General features: G+C 34.8%; 1 non-coding gene and 1 pseudogene across 1 annotated transcript; both read left to right on the top strand.

Annotated features, from left to right (window-relative positions):
* Positions 1 to 7,401: 7,401 nt before the first annotated feature.
* Positions 7,402 to 21,177, top strand: LOC127863749 (dipeptidase 1-like; annotated as a pseudogene).
* Trnac-gca (transfer RNA cysteine (anticodon GCA)) lies at positions 11,250 to 11,339 on the top strand. The gene is given in 2 exon segments: positions 11,250 to 11,286; positions 11,304 to 11,339. It is a non-coding gene; the product is annotated as a tRNA-Cys (tRNA).
* Positions 21,178 to 23,912: the final 2,735 nt, after the last annotated feature.

Raw genomic sequence — 23,912 nt, 5'->3', positions numbered from 1 at the left:
GATGATGATGATAATGATGATGATGATGATGATGATGATGATGATGATGATGATGATGATGATGATGATGATGATGATGATGCTAATGATGATGATGATGATGATGATGATGATGATGATGATGATGATGCTTGATGATGATGATGATGATGATGATGATGATGATGATGATGATAATGATGATAGATGCTGATGATGATGATGATGATGATGATAGATGATGATGATGATGATGATGTGATGATGATGATGATGATGATGATGTGATATGGCTGATGAATTGATGCATTATGAAGGTGGTTGTGGTAATGATGATGATGAGTGATTATGGTAGTGTTGGGGATGATGATGTGATGATGATGATGATGAGGATGATGATTATGATGATGTGTGCTGCTGATGCTGCTGATGATGCTGATGATGCTTGTGCGCTCTGCTGATTGCTTTGCTGCCGCTGCGATGCCTGATGATGATGCTGATGTGATGCTGATGATGCTGCTGCTGCTGCTGCTGATGCTGCTGTGATGCTGTGCTGATGCTGCTGCTGATTGCTGCTGCTGCTGATGCTGCTTCAGGCTGGAGCGGCGCGGCGTCGGGGGGGCGGCGGCGGAGGAGGAGGAGGATGAGGGCGGATGAGGAGGAGAGAAGGAGGATGACACGGGATTTGAACTGATGATGATGATGATGATGATTGATGATGATGTGATGATGATGATGTGATGATGATGATGATGATGATGATGATCGGTTTTTCGATATTCGGTATTGTTCAAACTGAAGCTGTGGTTTCAGTCAAGGACATAATTATTAAAAGTGAATACAAATCCATTCTATAAGTTAAACTTACAAAAAAGTTGTTTCCATTGAACCATAGGAAGTGGCAATTAATGTATCATTATTATTTGACATTAGGCTTTATATAGGATATTAGTTGATCTCTTTAATAATTGTAATTGTAAGAGGACGCCCTTAATTTAGTCACCCATGTAGACCATACATGTGTTACTTCAAGATTACCCAATTTTATTTTTTTAATTCAAATGTCTGAATAAGAACATACAATTATTACTATCCATGAAATATATACCAATAAACACAAAATACGATATTGTGAACATCAAGTGGATTAGATTTAAAAAGACACCATATTCATGCAACACGTTTTAGGGAGCCGATTTTGGGTAAATGGGTATATATGATTTTTGTCAGAGATCTCATTTAACAATTTGATTAATTGCACATTTTAATAACAATATTTAAACTTTCAAAATCAATAACAAACCACAATATAATGCCACAAGAGAAGTAACTAGGATGTACTATGTCTACCACTATTTTCTTTTTTTGGAAACCTTTTAGGCACATGAAGCATCCTTTTTAGTGCTTGCACTCAATTCAAAAGAGGATATATTTATTCGTTGGGTGAGATATTTCCATCTGTGAAAATGCTTTTCATATGTAGCGTACTGTCGCACATATTTGTTAGAAGGTTGACACTAAAGAACAGTGCGTTAATTAAAGAATTGAATGTCACAATTTTAGATGAACGACACAGTTTATGAACTGTTCTGAATTTTGATTGAATAATTGCAAAATGTAGAGACAATTGCCTGCCAAGTTTAAATGATCAGCTTTAATATCAAAGTTTCCTATTAAGTGCAAATAGTCAATTACACTCATATAGTAGTTGTGGTATTTAAGGATTTCACTGTTAGATTTCATCGTTATTTCATGAGATATCACATGAACACAAACTAATAATAAGTACAAAAATGTTTGTGTTTAATTACCTGTCATAACACAAACACTGAATGTTATCCTGTTTACAGCAGGCAATTAAGCTACACAAATATGCTATCTTTATTACTGCTAGACAAATATGCCGTTTTTATTTCAAACACTCATACAATAAACTTGATTACTTTAATGACTTTGTTATATGTATCGCTTTATAACTTTGTGTTGTCTTTGAGCAACGGTTAACAAGTAAGATAATAGATACATCTGTTAACAACAGTGGACAAAGTAAGACCACACCATCATGTGATATCTACCGTCAAACAAACTAGATGAACCTAATGATTTCTCCTGAAAAAAGACAACACCGCCCAATCGCCGTGTTTCTAATGGTAACAAACGATATACCAAAGTAGAAGTTGATGATAGATTGTGCTTGAGAACGTCCAGTCCGCGTGACATTTGTTGCATGTGTCGGGAAACCTCATTGTCAACGTGTCTGGTAGCAGCAAAGGGGCAAAATCCGTAAATACAATGTCTCTGTCCTTCCTGTTAATGAAAGAGATACGTTTGTACTTGTGGAAGATTTGATTTCCATCGTACTACCAGTAGAAATATTGGTTAAGGGGGAATATTAGAATCACTATGCGCCCTGAGTATGTCGCTCTTTTTGTCCGTGGATCTGTTCCAAACCGTTTCGAGACTGAAACTCCAACTTATTTTTTTCATAATGTGTTACGTGCAAGAGTCCCCTTGCTACCTTCAACATCAAGGTCCATGATTTAGGTCAAAGTTCATATTCGGTTCTTGATCTTCAAAATAGTGATTGTTAAATCTACAACCTGTTAATCTTTATGAGAAGGCAAAAAAAACTATACACTTATATTGTACAATTGATAACGTATATTATGCGTTTTTTAAGCACAAACAACACAGTGTTACAGTCAATGCCATTCTTTGAGATCAAAAGTCAAACTGCTTCATAAACATTGTCGATGTTCTTCGTCAGTGCCAAATCGGTAATCAATGTAAATGTTAGCTCTAATTATTCAAATAAAAAGGACAGAACTGAAGATTGGTTTGTTGTTATTAGATAATAAATCAATAAACTGATATTTTCCGTTTAATTTTAACCGCTGGTACAACCGTCTGGATTCACATACATCAAAAAGCACAACCCTTTTGAGAAGAACAGAAGCAAGTAAATTAAATTGACCAGTGGACAGACATATTTCACATCTAATACATTAGCATTGTGTACACACCGGTCTTACTGACCTGTGTACTAACGCGAAAGGAATTGTGGTCAGCACTTCTTTTACGAGTGAAAAGTGAAAGCGAAAGTAGGTCAGGAAATTGTGCTTCTGATAATCGCTATCAGGCTTAATAGAGATTCACATCACATTTAAACATAATTAAATAAAAATTCTTTTAACAATATTCCGTTTTAAACATACAATAAAAACGATTTTTTCTTTCATTATTAACATTTTCATTCCTACGCAGAACTACTTTGGCGGAAGCATAATTCCCCAAACCAGGGGAATGTGATGCGTCTTTGTATATATGTAACAATAAAGTAGTGACGCCACCATCTATGTATAGAATGAGCCATGAGTACAAAATGCTCATGGTGAGCGTGTCTAGTATAGTCGATGTGCGTCGTCGTATGTCGTGCGAAGTTTAAAATGGCTCTTTTATAAAGATTTTAAGCTAACCTGAGCAAAAAAAATTCAGGGTGAATTATTGCGGTACAGTCTATTTGTTATACACGTCTAGAAGAAAAATTGAAAATCCAACCATGGATTCGAATATGGGTCACGTGCTTCCGATAGCAAGGTCACTAGGTCTTATCTTACAAAAATCTTACGACCAGATAAGGGGCCTGATTTATGACTCAGTCTTTATGAATTATTTATGTAGACAATATCTAGTGTAGTTGAAATCTGAATTACGTGTGTGTAAAAACTAGGTCAACAGGTCAAATCTTGAAAAACGCGTTTACTTATATAAAATCCACACATATCACTAAATCATTATTACATGCGGTCAGCATACTAATTTTATAAGTATTTTTAAAATATCCAACACATAATTGTATCTGCATCCAGAGTGTCAAACACTAGGACGCAATGTTACATCTTAGAAAAAGGTTTTTAAAACTAAACAATATTGGAGACATATTCTAATTAATGACTCAATATTGATATAACTTGCATTTTCTATTATTCACGGATAGTTGTCATACAGTGTGCTACATATCAATTGCTTCATTAACATTGTTAAAATGACATTCATGTCCGGAGAATATACTGATTGAAAAATTCCCGGTATGGCTTACCAAGCCATTGAATTGCGCGCCGTGTTCTCATAGAACGCCATTCAACCGTATGTGTATGGCCAAAAGGAACAACAAGAGCTTAGGTCGGATACTTTCATTGAAATGTATTCTTGACAATTTTTCCTTGAGTCAGAGAAATCTATTGTTAATTTACGGTTTAAAATGTGTACTGTTAAGTCACACATAAAGATCAAAATACCAGATCAAATTAACCCATTTATGCCTAATGGACTCTCCCATCCTTCTAAATTGGATCAATTTATTTACAAAATTAGGGATGTCTAGTATATTTATTTCTATATTTAGAATATTTCTTTAAAAAATTCCTTTAAGCAAACAGCGCAGACCCGATGAGACGCTGCATCATGCGGCGTCTCATCAGGGTCTACGCTGTTTACAAAGGCTTATTTCTAGACGCTAAGCATAAATGGGTTAATGTTCTTCTTCGATGCTCTTATATTTGCATTTTAAGCTCATTGTGTCGTGTTGGCAGGTTTCAGTGTCAATCAATACATTGTTCTTTCTGAAAGCTGTATATGAGTCGCGTTCTGAGAAAACTGGGCTTAATGTATTTGCGTAAAGTGTCATCCGATATTAGCTTGTGAAGTCCGCACAGGCTAATCAGGGACGACACTTTCCGCCTTAACTACCTTTTCGTGTTGAATAGACTTCCTTTAAACGAAAAATACCATAAAAGCGGAAAGCGGACTATGTCTCGTTGTTTCTTAATTCCGCCCTGGATGTTAATTTCGAAATGTCATGTGGGCGCTAAACTTACTATATATATATATTTCTATGGCCCGATACATATTGCATTTCCAACTGTAATATTTATTGGGTGTCTTTTATTAATGAAGCACTCAAAATAATTTACGCCTTACATACATATTTTACAAAAAATAATTACATGAACATATGATAGTGTATTTGGCCTGTTCTGCATTTGAATGAAATTCTGGAGTCCAATATCCACTTTGTTAGTACTTGAAGAGGAAGCTAGAAATATTTTAACTGCTTTCATTTTTATTCAAAACCATTTACCTTATGTATTTAGTTCCTTAAACAATTAAATTGAACGTTTGTCCACTCCTCATTTGTAACTGTTTTTTAAGGAATATAAACGTAGATTTGCAATGCGCAGACATTCTACAGAAATACAGGAACTCTTTCACATCATTAAGTATACACTGTCTATAATATTAATCTATTTTTTCAAATTGATTCAATTTCATAAGCATGATTTATATATCAAAACAATCCTCATACTTAAGATATTCATTAAATAAATGAACAATAACATTTCATCGATTTCATACTATTAATAAATCCATATACGACTATACGAGTAATAGATTGCTTCCTCCTTTATTATTAAAAATTCATATGAGTCGCAAGCATTTTTATATTGCACTATTGTATGCTAGAAGCTTTATTGCTGAAATAATATTGGTGGTGTTGTTGTTGTTGTTTTACTGTATAAAGACTTTCTTATTCAGACTTTTGTCCATTTGACATCATTTGTCTTATTATCGAAACACAACACTTAAAATATTATATTATAGACCTGTTAATGTGTGTCGCCCTTTTGAATGTTATGATCGTGTGCTTTTAAATCCCATAAAAACTCAAAGTCAACGAAGATTTCGAACAATATTTCGAAAAATAAAGTTAACACATAAACAAAGGGTTCCTTATAGAAATAGCCAACAGTTTAACACAAGATGTGGTCTGGTAACATAGATTTATCGCGATACAAAATTTTCGTTTTAATTTTTGTGTGTGACAATATACATGTATTCAATGTGAATTTCTAGCGACGATATCCGAACATTTACGAGCGAACGTGAGATTTGCTTCGGATAGCGTCGGAAACACGACGAAGTTCTCAGGAATACGTCGTTCTAACGACGCTGCCCGAAGCCAATCTCTCATGTGACTCCTAGATAACAAGACGTTTGACGAATTACTTTCCGAGCCCAACACTAAGAGGAATGGAATTAAACCGTCGTAAAATTGAATGACAATGCAAAGCAGATTTCTTACAGTGGTTTTCTGCCTTATTGTTACCAAAAGACAAACATTCGCAGCAAACTTGCAGCGGTTACCTCCCCTTTCTGTGCCAGTACATCTAGTATTGTTCTAAAATGTGGAGATTATTTTAGACAATAATAGGTATTATAATTTATATTACTTAGTAAATAGTATTGTTAGATAGTTTATTTTTTCTTGCTTTTTTACCCTCACAGATTTGCTAAACTTAATCGGCCTTACAAATTATGATTTTAAAACAGTACTACTAATATCAGTCTTTGTTTTGTTAGTCTACATCAGCGACAGGCTAATTCGCGGAGACCAATGTATGATAAAACTTAGCAATAAAACGAATGCATAATGTATGTGTGCATATGAGTCGCGTTCTGAGAAAACTGGGCATAATGCATGTGCGTAAAGTGTGCAGTCCAAACAGGCTAATCAGGGACGACACTTTCCGCTTTTATGGTATTTTCAGTTTCAAGGAAGTCCCTCCTTACCAAAAAATCAAGTTTAGGCGGAAAGTGTCGTCCCTGATTAGCCTGTTTGGACTGCACACTTTACGCACATGCATTACATCCCCTTTTCACAGAACAAGGCCCATATGTAAAAAACGCTTGATTGGTCATTGTCGGCTGAGGTACTACTTTCTGCACAGGCTAATCAGGGACGACACTTTCCGCTTTATGACATATTTCGTTTAAATGAAGTCTCTTCTTAGCAAAAATCCAATTTAGGCGGAAAGTGCCGTCCCTGATTAGCCTGTGCGTACTGATGCCCAGTTTTCTCAGAACGCGACTCATATTTTAACGCGATTAACGATCGAATCACTGGGATATAAAGTTTAAGTACTTTAAGTTTACGTTTTACTGAACGCGGGTCAGTCGTTTTGAGTAGCTGAGTTTGTACTTTTACAACAAATAATCTTTTTACTACTGATATACCTGTTTTCTTGGTCTTTTCTGACAGCCTCGCAAATGCATTTGAAAAGCGAACGCTTTAAAGGTAATACATTGAGGAAAACAACATAAGGTACTATTTATTGAAAGGCATCAAAACGTTGTCAGTATTATCATAAATTAACATAACGAACAATTTTAACGTTGATGAATTACAAATTTGAATAAAAGTTCAAAAACATTGGTACCTGAACATCAACGAAATCATAGCTAATACATATGCATATACTGTCTGTGCGGTTAAAAGGTCATTTATGTTGGATTTACGTACACTGTTAGAAAATGTCCCACTATTCTGTTGAGATTATTGAGATAATCATGTTCATATGAACCATGGACACACCTTTCGGTTCTGCATCACAGACCATACAGTCAGTATCGGTGTGTCGAAAAAAAAGTTCTTCGGACTTTAAGTAAGCTATTTTGTATATTTTATAATATTACACCTCAGAGATATTGGTCCTACTATATTTATATGACCGGTTTCAGTCTGTAAAATGCGATAGAGAAGCCTACGGCTTCGGTCCATATACTTTTTGTGGCTGCCTGGCTGGTCACTATAATGCCATAGGGACCTCAGTGGGGATTACTATTTCTTAATTATACATAATTTAAATACACATAAACTAATTATTGAATTTTAACGAAATCAATAGGATTATTCATCAGATAATCGTGTTTATAATAAAAGGTCCACGGATTTTTTTTAATTCTCATTTTAACAATTTTAACAATTTTATAATGTTTGTCTCTGATAAAATGTGTCAACGGCATGAAGCAGGATAAATAGAATACATGATATAATGTTAATAATATATAATGTTTTGAATATTTATAATTTATTATAATATCAAGAAAAAGAGAGGAACAAAAAAATGTTACCTTCTCCGAGATTTGAAACCGGGACCTCTGTAATTAAAAATATGTGCGCTACCAATGCGTGCTTCAAAACAGTGAATGTATTTTCCAAAGTATTGAGGAAACGCAAAAAACCTTGATTATTTACCGATTTCAAAAAATGATTATCCATTAATGTACCAATAATTTTTTTTCGACACAAATGTTGTTTTATCCAACATATTGTATTACAAGACTGGAAATAGAAACATATATAAATACATATGCAACACAACTAAAGTCATACATTATCTAATAAATTATAGACAGTGACATACTAAGAGATACATTTGCAACACAACTTAAGTCATACGTTTTCTATATAATTATAGATAGTGACGTACTAAGAAACGTACTTGTTAAACATAATGCAGACACTAATTTACGAATATGACTTTTTTTTTTGAATCTGTGTTTAACTTACCGTGAAGAAGTCCCTTTAAGTAGCTGTATTGTATTTTTGTATGTTCTTGCATTTGTAGCACACAATATGGCGTCTTAAATATCATTACATTTCAAGATAACGGATTCATTTACCTACCATCAATATAGCTAATCCCTCTCAGATTAATCATGTCAATGTTTATAATGTTTCATGTTCCTTTCACTTTTTACGCTATAATTATATTGTTGGCTATAAGTATGCATTGCGCTATTTTATGCCAGAATAAAGATATGAATATAGCATAGCTGCAAATTCCATTTATCGCTTTCTTCATTTGTATGCCTGCATCTTTGAAAATAAGTCTGTTATTAAAAGTATTTGTATATTTTTAACAAAACATAGTATAAGCTTTGGAAAAGATTTTTTATACGATTTGTTTCAACTTTAATCTGTTATACAGTGTTACACACACACAACAAGCATTTTTTTATCGGAACGATATACATTTGTATATGAACCGTGTTGCACATCACCGAGGTGAATACCGATTTCGGGCCGGTATGCACAGATATACCGACCCAATATAAAAAAAATGTTTGCTTTGCATGTTTAAGCATTACAATTTCCGCCATACACAGCTGTGCAGTCTGCACATGCTAATCAGTATGTCTTTTATCCGCCTTAACTTGATTTTCGTTTAGATGAGACTGCCTTTAAAAGGGCCTTTTCACAGATTTTGGCAAGTATTGAAGCTTGTCATAAAATGCTTTAGATTAATAAATGTAAACATTGCATCTAATAAGCTCCAGTAAAAAAATCGAGAATACAATTTTAAAAAAGAAAAAATAAGCAACCCTCAACAGGGCTCGAACCACTGACCCCTGGAGTCCTGGAGTAAAAGTCTCCCACTTAGTCCACTCGGCAATCCGTGCTCATAAATCAGAAATGTATTTTATACTATATTTAAGCAATCCTCGTAGTTTCACAAAATATAACGACGACAACAACTGAACTCTCCAAATTATGCAATCGTTTCGCGTTGCAACGCTTTATAACTTTCAGGTTTTTAAATCGTCAAAAGATGCAAATAATGGCTATTTTTGAGCATGGTAAATGTTCAGTATTACTGTTTCCTCACAAATATCATAACTACAACAAAAAGTTGCGAACCTGAAACAACTTTTTAAAAAATTTGTCAATTTACCAAAACGTGAAAAGGCCCCTTTAAACGAACATTTATAAAAGCGTCAATTATCGTCCATGTTTAGCCAGGGTAGACTGCACAGGCTAATCGTGGACAATAGTTAACGATCATTCATTAGGCCCAGTTTTTCCAGCCAATGCACTTTTGAGGATTATGCGCGCAATTCTCATATTACATTCATTTTTTTATTTCATTTTTTTCCATGTTTGACATTTACATTGACACCAGTTGTAATTGCATACATAAAACATCGGTAATATGACATAAAAGGCACATTCATTAAGAATTATCATAAGTGGTACATACGAATATAAAATAAACTAGAGTGCAATAATTCATAAAAAATGACGCTCATACAACAAACATTGTCAATGTGCACGCACACACGTACGCACACACCCGTGCACGCTCACACACACACACACACTAAATCCTATTTACCTATTACAGACATAATGACCTACCGTACCGTAATCGACGGTTCTCCAACACTTCCGTTTACGGCGTGGACCTGACGGCTGACCTCCGGCAGGTCTGGAGTACGAATCTCTCGCATACCGACATAACCCGACTGAGGGAGGGAAAACTGGGTGCACAGGTGCGATTCACACTTTTTACGAAAAGTTTAGACGCATGGAAAGAAATGTTTCGTATTTTCGTGGGGAGGGAGGCAACCAAATTGATATCAAGTGTTTATTTACTTTATTATGTGCGCATCACCGTTAATTACGTTTTATTTTTTGCCAAAAAAATGTATATTTTATTAACTGCTCGTGAGTCATTAATTGCCAAGTTGCATAGTTTTGGTGGTGAATGCAATGTTTGGTGACACTTGTAAAAAAGGCGAAACACTTGGTTTATTTTGGTTCATGAACGTTTCGTTTTTTGTCCATTTTCAGTTTTGGGCATGTTATGTCCCCTGCAAGTCCCAGTACAAAGACGCTGTCCGCCTGTCTCTGGAGCAGCTTGACGTCATCCGGAAGTACGTCACGCGCTATCCTGACACCTTCCGTTGGGTGACAACGGCGCAAGGTAGATTTTTTTTACAGTAGGTTAATTTTGTTTCCAGTGTCGAATGTCAGCTACAAGTATAGTAATTAAGGTGATAATTGGTTACACATTCTTGTTAAGTACCACAATCGAGTTTACTCGTTTAAGTTCAAAAAGTAATGAAAAAATCCTTATACGTTATTGGCGTCCCTCTGGAGAGCGCCGACTAGTATGTAATGCATTTTTTTTTTCGCTTATGGGAGGAGAAGTTATTTTACGGATCAATGTATATATTTTTGTTTTAAGAATATCTTGCATAGTGGTGATTTTTATGTGTAAATTAGTGTAAATAAGTACTGCATTTGTGCCTATGACATTTAGTACAACATTTATTGCCAATAATGCAAAGCAAATTGTTTTAAGAAATAACTGATCCACAACTGATCACAGGGGAAAGATCACAGGGAGTGGGCAAATATGCGAATCTTTCTGGTGTTGTATAAAAACAAAACATAATCAAAATATATTTATTTTGTGTTTTTTCTAAATTGCTTATGTAGTACGATATTTGACGACCTATCGCGCAAGCAAGTTTATTGGAAGGCGTAGTGGTACGAAAACGTACAATGTATTAGTTTATTAATAGACATATAATAAAAATTGCTATACACAACTTCACTAAATAGCAGTACATAAATGATGTCAGCCGGAATAGCTCAGTTGGGTGAGCTTTAGACTGCAGTTGTTTACGCAACAATTATCTAAAGGCCCCCGGTTCAATCCCGGGTTCCGGCACGAACGGAACAGTTCGGCGGCTGACAATTTTTTTCAGTCAGGTAAATAAATATAATAAAGCTTTATTTTATGCAGACATTTTAAAATCCATTTTACTACAATTGGACATTTTAATTAAAATTAATGGATGCCGCGTGGTGAAAACGTTAATCAAAATTTCTTACATCACTTTAATATCTTATAAACAAATACACGTGTTTTTATATTAACAAATAAATGCAAACAACACATCTATTATCCATGTATTTTTATGGTTGTCTATCATAGGCCCTTAGTACTATCCCTACTACATATAGAGCGCGAAGCGCGACACGTATTATTGATTGTAACAGTGAGTTGCGATAAAGGAAGCAGCCGCTTATCAAGGAGGAGCTGTGTCCCAGCAACCCGTTTCCCTAGAGTCAGGCACTCCTCGGAGTTTGTTTTTAAGAACCACATATAGAGCGCGAAGCGCGACACGTATTACTATCCAGGTGGTATGGGCCCTTTGGCATTATCTGACCATTACGTCTATAATTATCTTCCTTAGAAGTTTAGAAATTTTGAAATCGTTGTTCGAAGTCCAAAATGTTCATCCAATTGTTCCCAAACTTGCACAGAGGACCCAACCCAAACTCTATATGAGCAATATCGGACCATAAGTCCAGAATTGTGTCTCTTTGAATTTAAAAATAAAAGTGAAAAACTGTTTGGTTAGGTGATTATGTCACCATTTTTCATCAGATTCTTTCCAAACTTACAGTGTCTTCATATCAATGAGCATTTTTACCTCATTTAAAATGAGAAACATCGGGACAATAAGTCCAGATTTTTTTTCTATTAAATTAGACAAAATAAACAAATTCCACTTGTTTAAAAGATTTCACAACTTTCGTCTGAATCTTTCCAAACTTGTTAAGTGTTTTTATATCAGTATTACTCGAATCCTATTGAAAATGATGAATATCGGAGCAATAAATCTGTTATAATCTTTTACTGAATTTCAAAGTATTGTGAAATGCAGCTTCTTTATGCAATTTACAGTTTTCATTCATTTTTTTTTCAAACTTTTACAGTGTTTTCATATCAATGAGTACTCAACCCCTATCGTAAATGAGCAACATAAGAATAAGTTCAGAATCATCTCAACTTGAAGTTGAGAAAAATATGAAATTACGCTTACAAGATGAAGCAGATTTTTTAAAACATACACAGTTCTGATCCATTAATGAACACTGCACACGGATGCCAAAAAAAAAAGAAACCAATGAAAATAAAATGAATTCTGAAATATTTGGGGATTACAACACAAAATCATAGATAATGGTTATTTGGGGGTTATAACACAACATCATAAATAATGGTTATTTGGGGGTTATAACACAAAATTATAGATAATGGTTATACCAGTATCTTTTTCTATTTTGTTTAAAATAATCGGCCAATATATTAATATTTGCAGTAGACAAAAATCGTTCTATGTAACTTCATTGAGTGCCTTTTACACTGAAATTCCCGACACCCTTTAATGCTTTGCATCAATACTTATCTTGTATTTAATTTCTAATAAACACCATTACTGACTCTGGATCCCAATTTGCACACAATAATAAAGACACTCGTCAGAATCAAACGCTATTGTCACATAATTTTCAATAAAACAAGTAAAACGGTAACAATCAAAACAATTCACATCATGCCCGTAGCCAGGGATTTGAAAAGGTGTGTGTGAATTTTCCCATCAACTATTATTATTGAGCAACGAAGTGGCCAGTGAGGTATGTGCCGGAGGGGATGTCCCCCTCCTGTAATCTGGTGGTTTGGAGGTCCTCCCCCTAGAAAATTTTAAAAATGAAACATAAACTCCTGCATGCTGGTGACTTTTTATCTGTATTTAGAGACTGAAGTTATAGAGCATTTTTATACGAAATTTCACTCTCTTCGACCATACTCAGTGACTGATCGACATGATTATGATATAACATGCATTTATTCCCCACTCCTGTTTTTCAATAACCACCTTGTTCGATTAGTCACGGAAATACATCATTTTTACGGTGTTTAACCCGACACTAGTATGCGCGCACACTTTGTTTACATATGCAACAACAAAAAATCATAGAATGTAAAACCAACAATAAGAACGGTATAAAATATCATTATTTATTGGAATCTTGATATAATTGGTGTGTTTTACCATTCCAAACTTCTACCATTCATAAATATAAATAAAATGGAAATATTTGACTCTTTTTCAAAACAATTGTTTGTCTGCTTCTATGGATAGTACCAGAGGTCTAGCATTGCTCTAAACGTGCTAATAGTGTATTGTACAACAAACACTGATTAACAAAACTGGGACTTCTCTAATATGCATCAATACTAATCAGAAATCAAAATGGTATAACTGGTTACTTTTATTTTTATTAAACTATTAACAAATTAGTTATCTTTTTTTTAAACGAATTTCAGAAAGATACAACAATTAAGGCTTCATAAAAACCCTATAACCACAAACATTGGCAATAGTCGACAAGGTGTCCTTTGATTTCAGTCATTTTCGGAAGCTGGCATAACATTCCATTAATTATCATCTAAAATGTATTTTCTTTTTTTTATAAGATTATTTATTCAAGTTAATCATTTTTTTTCCGGCCATAATAATTGTCGGAAAAGGTTATTGGACTGGGATTTCAACCCACAATAAGTAGGCTTCATCATTATGTTATGATATATATTACAGTTATAGCGCTTTAACAGACGTTAATGACAAAAGTTGCAAAACGACCATTTAGTATCAAATAGCTATAAATAGGTATCGATTTTATGCGGATTAAAGTGCCTGGTTAATAATTTTGCATTATACAGAAAACACATATCTTTTTATAACAAAGATTTCAATTCCATTTTGCGGGGACCGGCTTCTTAGATCTTCTCACACTTTGCTTCAAAACTTCTGTTAATTTCAACAAATCTACGGTTAACAAATTATAAATAAAAATCACACGCTATCTTGGAAATTACTTCATCGAAAAATTAATTATATGGTGACCTGTCGGTTGCATATTGAATACACCATTATTGTAACGCTTAAATACGAAGATTCACTGGGTTCCTGGAAAAGATAAATAACCGTTTTTGCGTCAAATAAAGTTGGATGCAACTTATAGTACATTTTATTAATCGTTAAAAAGTTGGGTGCGAACGCACCCAAAGCAACCCCCCCCCCCTTGGCCACGGGTATGCATATAACACTAGCGCATTCAGATTGCATCTTATTAATAAATTAACAACGTACACTTATAAATATATACGCTAGGGCGGGTCGTTATGAAATAAGGAACGAGTCTTCGTAAACAATAGGTAAGTATCGATGTGCATGTATTTGTAACATATATTAATAACTTTTTGTATGTTTATGTTATTTTTATTAAACTATATATGTTAGTGTTCTTAAACATTTAATGTTGTTTCACTCCAATAGTGAATTGAGGGAATCATTATGAACTAAGGGGCGAGTCTTTATGAAATAAGGGGCGTGTAAAGAAATAAGGGGCGAATCATAAAGTCGCAAACCGTCCAGCAGGCGATTCATTACATTACCGTAGTTTGATGTTTTTTTACTTTTCTTCCTTTTCGTTTTACTGGTTTATATATGATGCATTTAAAGTTTTTATGGTTGACAGTCTAGGGCTAGGAAAGGTGCCACTCATGGTAACACATGCGCAAACATATAACTTCTTGGTTATTTAAAAAGTTTGCAATTTTGCATGTCATGTTTCAGCATGACCAAGTTCCTTTCCAATGAATCACTATACACGGCTGGAAAGATTTGGACATAAAGTAAAACAAAAAGCATCCTTTGTTTGTATAGTATTGTTTTCGTTTTACAGGTATACTTGATGCCTTCCAAGCTGGTCGGGTTGCCAGTCTAGTCGGTCTAGAAGGCGGTCATTCTATAGACAGTAGCCTGGCTGCCCTGAGGATGTTCTACGACTTGGGAGTGCGCTATATGACCATCACAGCTGCAACACTCCGTGGTTTGTATGGCGTTTGTTTTGCAGATTGCCATACCATGATGCCTCACATAATGGCTCCGTAAGACCTGATTGTAACAGTATGACATTGTATTCACCACACCCCTTCAAGGCATTACGCAATCTATATTAATTTTAATGTGTGAAGTATGACAGAAAAATGTATACATATGTTGATATTAAAAATGTGTATGTGAAATTTAAATTAAGACAATTTCTAGAAAAAACAATAATTCATGATGTGATTCCGCTGTCTATCAAATGTGTCCAGATTATGTTACCAACAGACATCTTTGTGACATTTTTCGTCACGCGATCGGATTAATACAGATGGACTTTCAAAATAAATTATGAACAAAAAAAACGAAGTGAACCAGCAGGAGAGGAACCTTAGTATAGAATTTGGTCCTTTATGTATGGCAAGGAACACATTATCGAACAGTGTGAACTATTACACTTGTACTTTTACCAAAGCACAATAAAACACAAAATATATATTATTGGTGTAACCACATTAGAACTGGCAAATCAAATTATTTGGGTTTGAGGATTTTTTTATCCCCACACTTGTAGAATTATTCACGAAACCTTTGAGTTTGTATACAAATAACATCTACGCATTTCGTTTTTACTTAAAGAAAAAAAAGATAACACATTTAAAATTAATTACAAATTAACAACTCCATGTTTGAATGAAAACCAGAGTTATTGAATTGTAGCTTACTGCGGCAAGATACAAAGAATTACGCATGCAAGCAAACACACTTGGGAAAAACCTGTTTTTATTTATCAAATTTGGCAAAGAAGTAACACTGGTGTAAATTATGTAAATAATCTCTGACTTGAAATGCATCAACGTGAGTTGTATAGATTGTGTAAACAGATACGGGTTAAAACCATATGAGTCGCGTTCTGAGAAAACTGGGCATAATGCATGTGCGTAAAGTGTCATCCCAGATTAGCCTGTGCAATTCGCACAGGCTAATCAGTGACGTCACTTTCCACTTTTATGATATTTTCTGTTTAAAGAAAGTATATTCTTAGTAAAAATCTAGTTTAGGCGGAAAGTGTCGTCCCTGATTAGCCTGCGCGGACTTCACAGGCTAAATCTGGGATGACACTTTACGCATATGCATTATTCCCAGTTTTCTCAGAACGCGACTCATACCTAAATGTAAACCAGGACACTCAAGCATTGTGATTTATTTCGAACCACTACCGCATTTAAATTAATGAAACATTTATACATGATGTTTTATCTTCACTATAACGAACTAATAAATGTATATGATATTGATATGTGTATTTATGTTTAATCTCATTATGTACGCAAGAAGGCTAAAGTATAAGTGTGCTCAAGAATTCAATTAATTAACAACACGGTAAGGTCAAGTTTGTATGAACCAATTACTATTGTGTTCTGTACATATAAAAAAGCTACTGTGTCACGTAGAATATGATCACACTCGCTTTTTAATAGAACAAGTAATAGTCGATCACCGACCTATCTTATTGTAATACCTCGGTTGAAAGCCCGGCCAGCACCCGTTCGAATGTTGTAAACGTTAAAGACCATATAAGCAGTTTGTACTTTAAGTTTATTTGCTTTTCAGAGATAATAAATTCAGTGATATTTTATTCTGTTATATATCCGATTTCAATTGACGATCGCTGGTTGCAGTAAACAAGCTTAAGAGATATCAAGTAGAACGGAATATCTCGAAGTTGTTTATTTAGACCTTTATATGTGAATCGAACAAACACTTTTTTGGAATACGTTTAATATAGATCACAGTTATTGTCAAGTTTTATTGCTGGTAGAGAAATAAAGGTAACAAGTACTGCAAACAACCTTTAATGTAATCGTTATCAGATATTTTTGTTGTTGATTTATTTGCATTTTTCCTTGGTAGGCAGAAAACCACCTCACACTTGTTCTGTTCGGGTAAGTAAGTAAGCGTGCATACATATAAGCCGCGTTCTGAGAAAGCTGGGTTTAATTCATGTGCGTAAAGTGTCGCCCCAGATTAGCCTGTTCAGTCCGCACAGGCTCATCAGGGACGACACTTTCCACTTGTATGGTGTTTTTTTGTTTCAAGGAAGTCCCTCCTTACCGAAAATCAAGTTTAGGCGGAAAGTGTGGTCCCTGATTAGCCTGTGCGGACTGTCATTGTCGGCTGAGGTACTACTTTAAAAGATCCCTGTGTACTCTTTAGTATATAACAAATACCCGGTGTACGGTAAATATACTAATAAGTAAGTTATTTCCGGTCGCCTTTGAGCATAATTTCCGTATCCGGTGTATAGTTCAGTATACTTGAGATTACCCAGACTAGTTTTAAGTCATACCTGAGCCGACCGCGACCAATGAGCGTCAATAACTGACGACTTCCTTACTTAAATTAGAGGTAGTGAAAATGGCTGTACAAATAAAATCAAACCTGAGGAAGGCGGGCAGTCAAGGAAAAAACAACCGTAGTAGAAAGTTGAACGCTGTGCACAGTCGACTTCTTTTTAGATGAAGGTCAGTTGGAACACAGGAATATTGTCGATACATAGCATAATAACACACATTATTTCTATTGAATAATACAAATAAATAACTTATACATTAAAATGTATACATATTGTTCAGGGGCGGATCGAGGATTTCTTGTTAGGAGGGGGGATATTGAAAGATTTGCTGGGGGTCCAGGGGGCTGCTAGGGGGTCCAGGGGGGCGAAGCCCCCCGTAAGCTCGACGATTTTAGTGATTTTGAAGGCTTTGACAACCACTTCTCGAGCATGTCACGCCTTATATACTTTGCTCAAAGTATCTTCTTATAATGCCAAAAAAGTGCATAGTTTATCGTTTAGGGGGTCCAGGGGGGCGAAGCCCCCCGGAAGCTTCACGATTTTAATGATTTTGAAAGCTTTGACAACCACTTCTCGAGCATGTAACGCCTTATATACTTTCATCAAAGTACCTTCTTATAATGCCAACAAAGTGCATTGTTTATAGTTTTGGGGGTCCAAGGGGGCCAAGCCCCCCTCCCCCCGGAAGCTTTACAATTTTAGTGATTTTGAAGGCTTTAACAAGTTTAAATAGGTGATTTAGATCTAGTTAAGTGTGAAACATCAAATGAATTGACTTTACTTTGGCGATTTTAGGGCGTGGCGTACGCCGCGTCCGCTCCCTCCCCTGGATCCGCCTATGTTGTTCAACTTATAAATTTATCTCGTTCATTCTGCAAATCTTCTAGTTCGTATTGCGTTCATTGGAAGATATTTTTTAATTAAGGTCGTCATTTTTCGTTGACGTCACGTTCGATAAAAGTATTAATGGCGGATTCGCTGTTATAAACCGAAACTACGGCAGAACAGTATCGTTCTCATTCAAAGAAACAGACACCAAAAGTTTATATTTTTCATACACAAACATCAGACAAAAACCATTTTCATTTTATCAACCACAAAGTGTAACAAAGTATATATCTCCCCCGGAAATTCGAAATGTCATTTTTATTATAGGAGTTATACGTAAAAAGTCCACTTGCACTCATGCCCAAAGTTAATAAAAGTTACAAAGCAATTGTATGTCTACTTAGCAAAAATAAACGATCACTTATCCATGTTTTACCTGCTCATTACATGACTCGCTTGCTTAGTGTTTGTTGGCGCATTATCATCAATAAAGATCTATTGATTTTGGTCACGCGCTAATTCTATGGCGTTATGACTGCGGCCGCTAATTGCTACCAATTCATGTGTTTTTGATATAAGTTTTTACTTTGCGCAAATCAAAACGACTGTCTCCAGAACTCTGTACACGGGTGGAAAATGGCTTTCGGAGTTAAATATACTAGCTGTTGACCGCTATGGCAAGGTTGCCGTTATACTCAGATGTTATGTAGAATGATTTTCGGGGAATCTAGACTTATCGCTGTAGACAGATGATCTCAGGTGACCTCTGTAGTTGCATACCGAATCAACGCTCAAGTATATGGTTAAATATGGAATGAACTGTACTTTCGGAAGTGGATGTCAAATCAAACCCTATAACACGGTTTGCGTCAGCATAACTTAGTGTAATCACTTTCCATATGTTTTACATTTAAAGTAAGTAAATAAAATACGTAAACAAATAGTTGATCTTAACTTAACTGTACAGACAAAATGACACATAAATTAGACTAGAATGACACTTTATAATAATAATAATAATAATAATTATAATAATAATAATAATAATCATAATCATAATAAATATAATAATAATTATAATAATAATAATGATAATAATAATAAAAAATAATAATGATGATAATGATAATAATACAAATAATAATAAAAGTAAAAATAATAATAATAATAATAATTATTATTATTATAATAAAATAAATAATAAGAATTACAAATAATATTATCATTATTATCATGTTTAGTGCGTGCAGAATATACATAAATTTAAGCTTTTATAAATTATGAAAATGTACGTTTATTTATTTTATGATTATTAATACACGTATATACACGTAACTTTGAACATGTTTTTTCGTAATTAAACCGAACACTAGTGAAACATAAATTTAAAATAGAATAAATATTATGTCAATAAACATGTGTAAAAGTAAGATGTTCTTTGAAAATACTTTAAAAGCAATATTTATGTTTATTTAAAATAATACATGTATGTATTTGCAAGGGCGGAAAACTGGAAAATTGATGAGCCGACTTATAACAGAACAGTTGATGGACCAAAACTAGGAGGTCTTACTGTTTTCGGAGAGGTGAGCCGGAGTGGACATGCTAAATGAATAAAAATTATTTATGAATTATATTCATACTCGCGCTGAAGAAGCCACTGTGGGTTAACATGAGCAAATCCGGGGGTGGGAAGAACTGTTATAATTTACGACTGCGCCATGATATATGTAATCGTTATTTTCGGGACTTTGTCTCCATATTGTCATGAAAATTGTAGACGGTTTTGTTTTCAAACAATGCAATAATAAGATTATGACATATGGGATCCCCTACTGGCGATGCTTTTTTAAACACTTAATTAAATTTCAGGAAGACATATACACTATTCATATCCGCGCATTCTTGGAATAACCATTTCTTATTCTTACTACACAGACAGTTATCAAAGAGATGAACCGACTGGGGATGCTGATTGACCTAGCGCACGTAGCCAATTCTACCATGGTAGACGCTCTGAGAGTATCCAGGTTAGAAAATAGAAAATTACTAAACGTGCATTAGAATCATGGTGGCTAAAACAATCGTAAGTGTCGTACATGTATCTCTTTTAGACATTCGTAGTGTTTTCCGATTGAGATGGTGTATGTTAAGTATGTGCCAATTTGTTTTGAAAATTTTAAATACCGTTGCAAAAGTGATCACATGTTATTTTGAACTTTTGTCCTCAAAAGTTATTTGGGCCATAATGTCAATAAATGCTTGAATCTTACCAAAGACATATACAATGGCGACACTCAATAAAACAATTTGGGCCAAGTAAACACGTTCAATTATCATACTGCTTCCTCGATATACATGTATATACAACAGATTTATTCAGGTTAAACACACACGTTTTGAAAACGCGCTTTTTATAACCTGAATAATCTGACTTTACTGCCTAATATTTACTGATATTAATCTACATCGACAGGGCGCCTGTTATATACAGTCACTCTTCGGCATTCACCATCTGTAACCACTTCCGAAACGAACAGGACTCTGAGCTACATCTCACGGTTAGGAATTCGCCTTATATAACAACTTTCAGAAAGTACAAACTCCGTGTTTCATCTCACGGTACGGCGTTCTCCTAATATAACAACTTTAAGACAGTACACAACGCAGTATTTAATTTCACGGTAAGCCGTTCTTTTTAAATCACCACTTTCGGGAGGAATATAGTCCGTACGGTATCTCACCGTAAGGCGTTTTACCTCTATAACCTATTATGTAAAGTACCACTTAAGGAAATTACAAAACTCCGTATTGAATCTCACGGTAAGGCATTCTCCTTAAATAACCATTTTTAGAAAGTACAATACTCCGTACTGAATCTCACGGTTAGGCATTTCCCTTATATAACCACCTTCGGAATCTACAAGACTCCGCATTGCATCTCACGGTTAGGCGTTCTCCTTATAAAACCTCTTAAGTAAAGTACGAAACTCCGTACTGAACCTCACGACAAGACGTTCATCAACAGTAACTACTCCCAGAACGTACGGGACTTTGTAAAGCACGTAACATGCATTAATCATTTGTAATCACGTTTGAAACGTAAGGAATACGTACTACGTCTCATGGTATTACGTCATCATTTGTAATCACTTCTGGAATCATTTTACACCATATTCCAATGTGAAGCATTCAATCAACACTCAACGTTTACAAACCTATGTAAACTAATAGCTTTGTGTTTGCTTTTCATGAACACAATAATTTATTTTTGTCAAACGTTTCTACAAATATCAAACCTTTAAATATGGCAACAATAAGGTGTGGCTTAAATTTAATTAACACATATTAAAAGCAAATACATGCGTTTACTGGCAGTAAATTTTCCCTTCTATTGGACATTCATTTAGCTTCATAATGTTTAGAAATGGATCGTCCCTTTTATCATCCGCTCATTGTTTCCCATAACGTTAAGTAATAAGTGGTCACATCTATTATGTTATCAGTCTCTTAAGGGGTGTTGCTGCAGTTTTGCTGATTTTTTTCCATCTAATAGATTTTGTCCACAATTTATATATAAGATATATATATACAAATACTATATGACAACTGAAATAAAAACATAGGATTACCGGCCTTGTTTTGATTTTATTCACCATTATATAACATGTACTTTTTCAATAAAACTGAAAAATCTCTAAATGCGTACAAATAATTAATAACCTATAAAATAGCAAGTCGAAATCGAACCTATGTGTATTTGGTCCCGAGGTAGACATTATGCTTCAAAACATTGAAATCATATTTCAATTTTGCAACCGTAAAGGTCGACCATTTACATTTTGTGAAAGCGCTCATGCAGCTGCAATTAACTCCCTTTCCAAAGCTACTCGAAATAGAGCCTAGTGGTATTATGGTTAAGGATAGGATGATGAATATGCTTCTGAGCAACGAGTATTTGTGTTCTAACCAGAACCGGGACTTGCACCCAGATTTCTTCTCCCTCGAAAAAGGAAAAGCGTTCTGCTTTGAACTACTTTGGTTTTGTAAACACGTTTCATACAAGCTACATGATCAAGAGGTGTCACTCAGCGTTTTTCACAGCGCTATGAAAAGAGCCGCTTTACCACCTTGCGATTTGCAATACGGACTGGCATACTAGCAAACAATATAGCCTTAACTTTTGTCATGCATTAATGAAGAAACATTGGCCTTTCGACGATGGCTAAACCTCAGAAATCCCATTCAAATAGATATTTTTCACATCTTGCAGAAATGTTCTGTTGCATAATTTCTAAAAAATATCCTAAATCAGATAATATACAATAACATGTGGACATCTGTTCCAGTATCTTGCAAGACGAATATCTATTAGTGGAGCTGTAACATAGCACAACCTTAGACATGTTATCTCCTTCCAACTGTGTTACTTTACCAAATATGTTACATTTATCAGACACGACAGATTTTCATACCAACTACACGTGAACAAAACACGTTCGTATCAAACTGCAAAATCGCATTGTAGTGTTTGCAGACCAGCTGCTGCTGAAAATTGTCTTCTACTTTACAATATATTGCTACATACCAATCATGACTACATCTCACAACCAAATCAACAACGCAAGCTAGCGACAACCTCATCTGTGGTGCTAACATAGAGATATATTATAGCGTATGTTTAACCCGTTTAAAATTGTCGTGACACGAATTCAGTCGTATTTGCCCGTTGAAAGCATGTGTTTGTGCCTACTGATTTGAAACATCAACACCTTTACTATACATTGCTACACACCAATCTCGACTACATCTCACAACCAAACCAAACATGCAAGCTAGCTAGCGACAGCCTAAAACGTTTTGGCAGCGTTGAAGCGACACTTCTGTCCAAATAACCAAGCAGTTGTTTGAATGTTCATTGAATAACGCAAGTTAATGGCCATATGGTGAATGTCATGAAAGTCGCTCAAACCGATATATATACTTTTTTCATCATATCAACTCAAATAGAAATAATCACTTAACGTTATGTGTATTGTGTTTTTTCGTATTTTTTAAAAGCGAAATATGAAGCCTAAATACTGATAAATGTTTATTTTGATGTTTCTCATTGAAAGACAAGCTATACCTATCGTCGTACAAAATGTTTATGCAGTCAAAAGCGAGTAACTGCTTTAAGTTTACGAGTCACTCAATGTTAGTCTCAACACGCGTAGTTCGTTAGGCGAAATGAGTGTTCAACGCAACATTGAGTAGCATAGTTTGTGGCCATATGGTTTTTTGCTTTGTACGATTGAAAGCTAGTGGTGTCACTCGGCGTATATCACGAGAAGTCGCCTTCCCACCCAGCCCTAGCAGACTTTGTGCATTGTAG

Source organism: Dreissena polymorpha, unplaced genomic scaffold (assembly GCF_020536995.1).
Source record: "Dreissena polymorpha isolate Duluth1 unplaced genomic scaffold, UMN_Dpol_1.0 chrUn033, whole genome shotgun sequence".
Classification (NCBI taxonomy): domain Eukaryota; kingdom Metazoa; phylum Mollusca; class Bivalvia; order Myida; family Dreissenidae; genus Dreissena; species Dreissena polymorpha.
The sequence above is the reverse complement of the archived record's forward strand: the minus strand, read 5'-3'. Positions and strand labels throughout refer to the sequence as shown.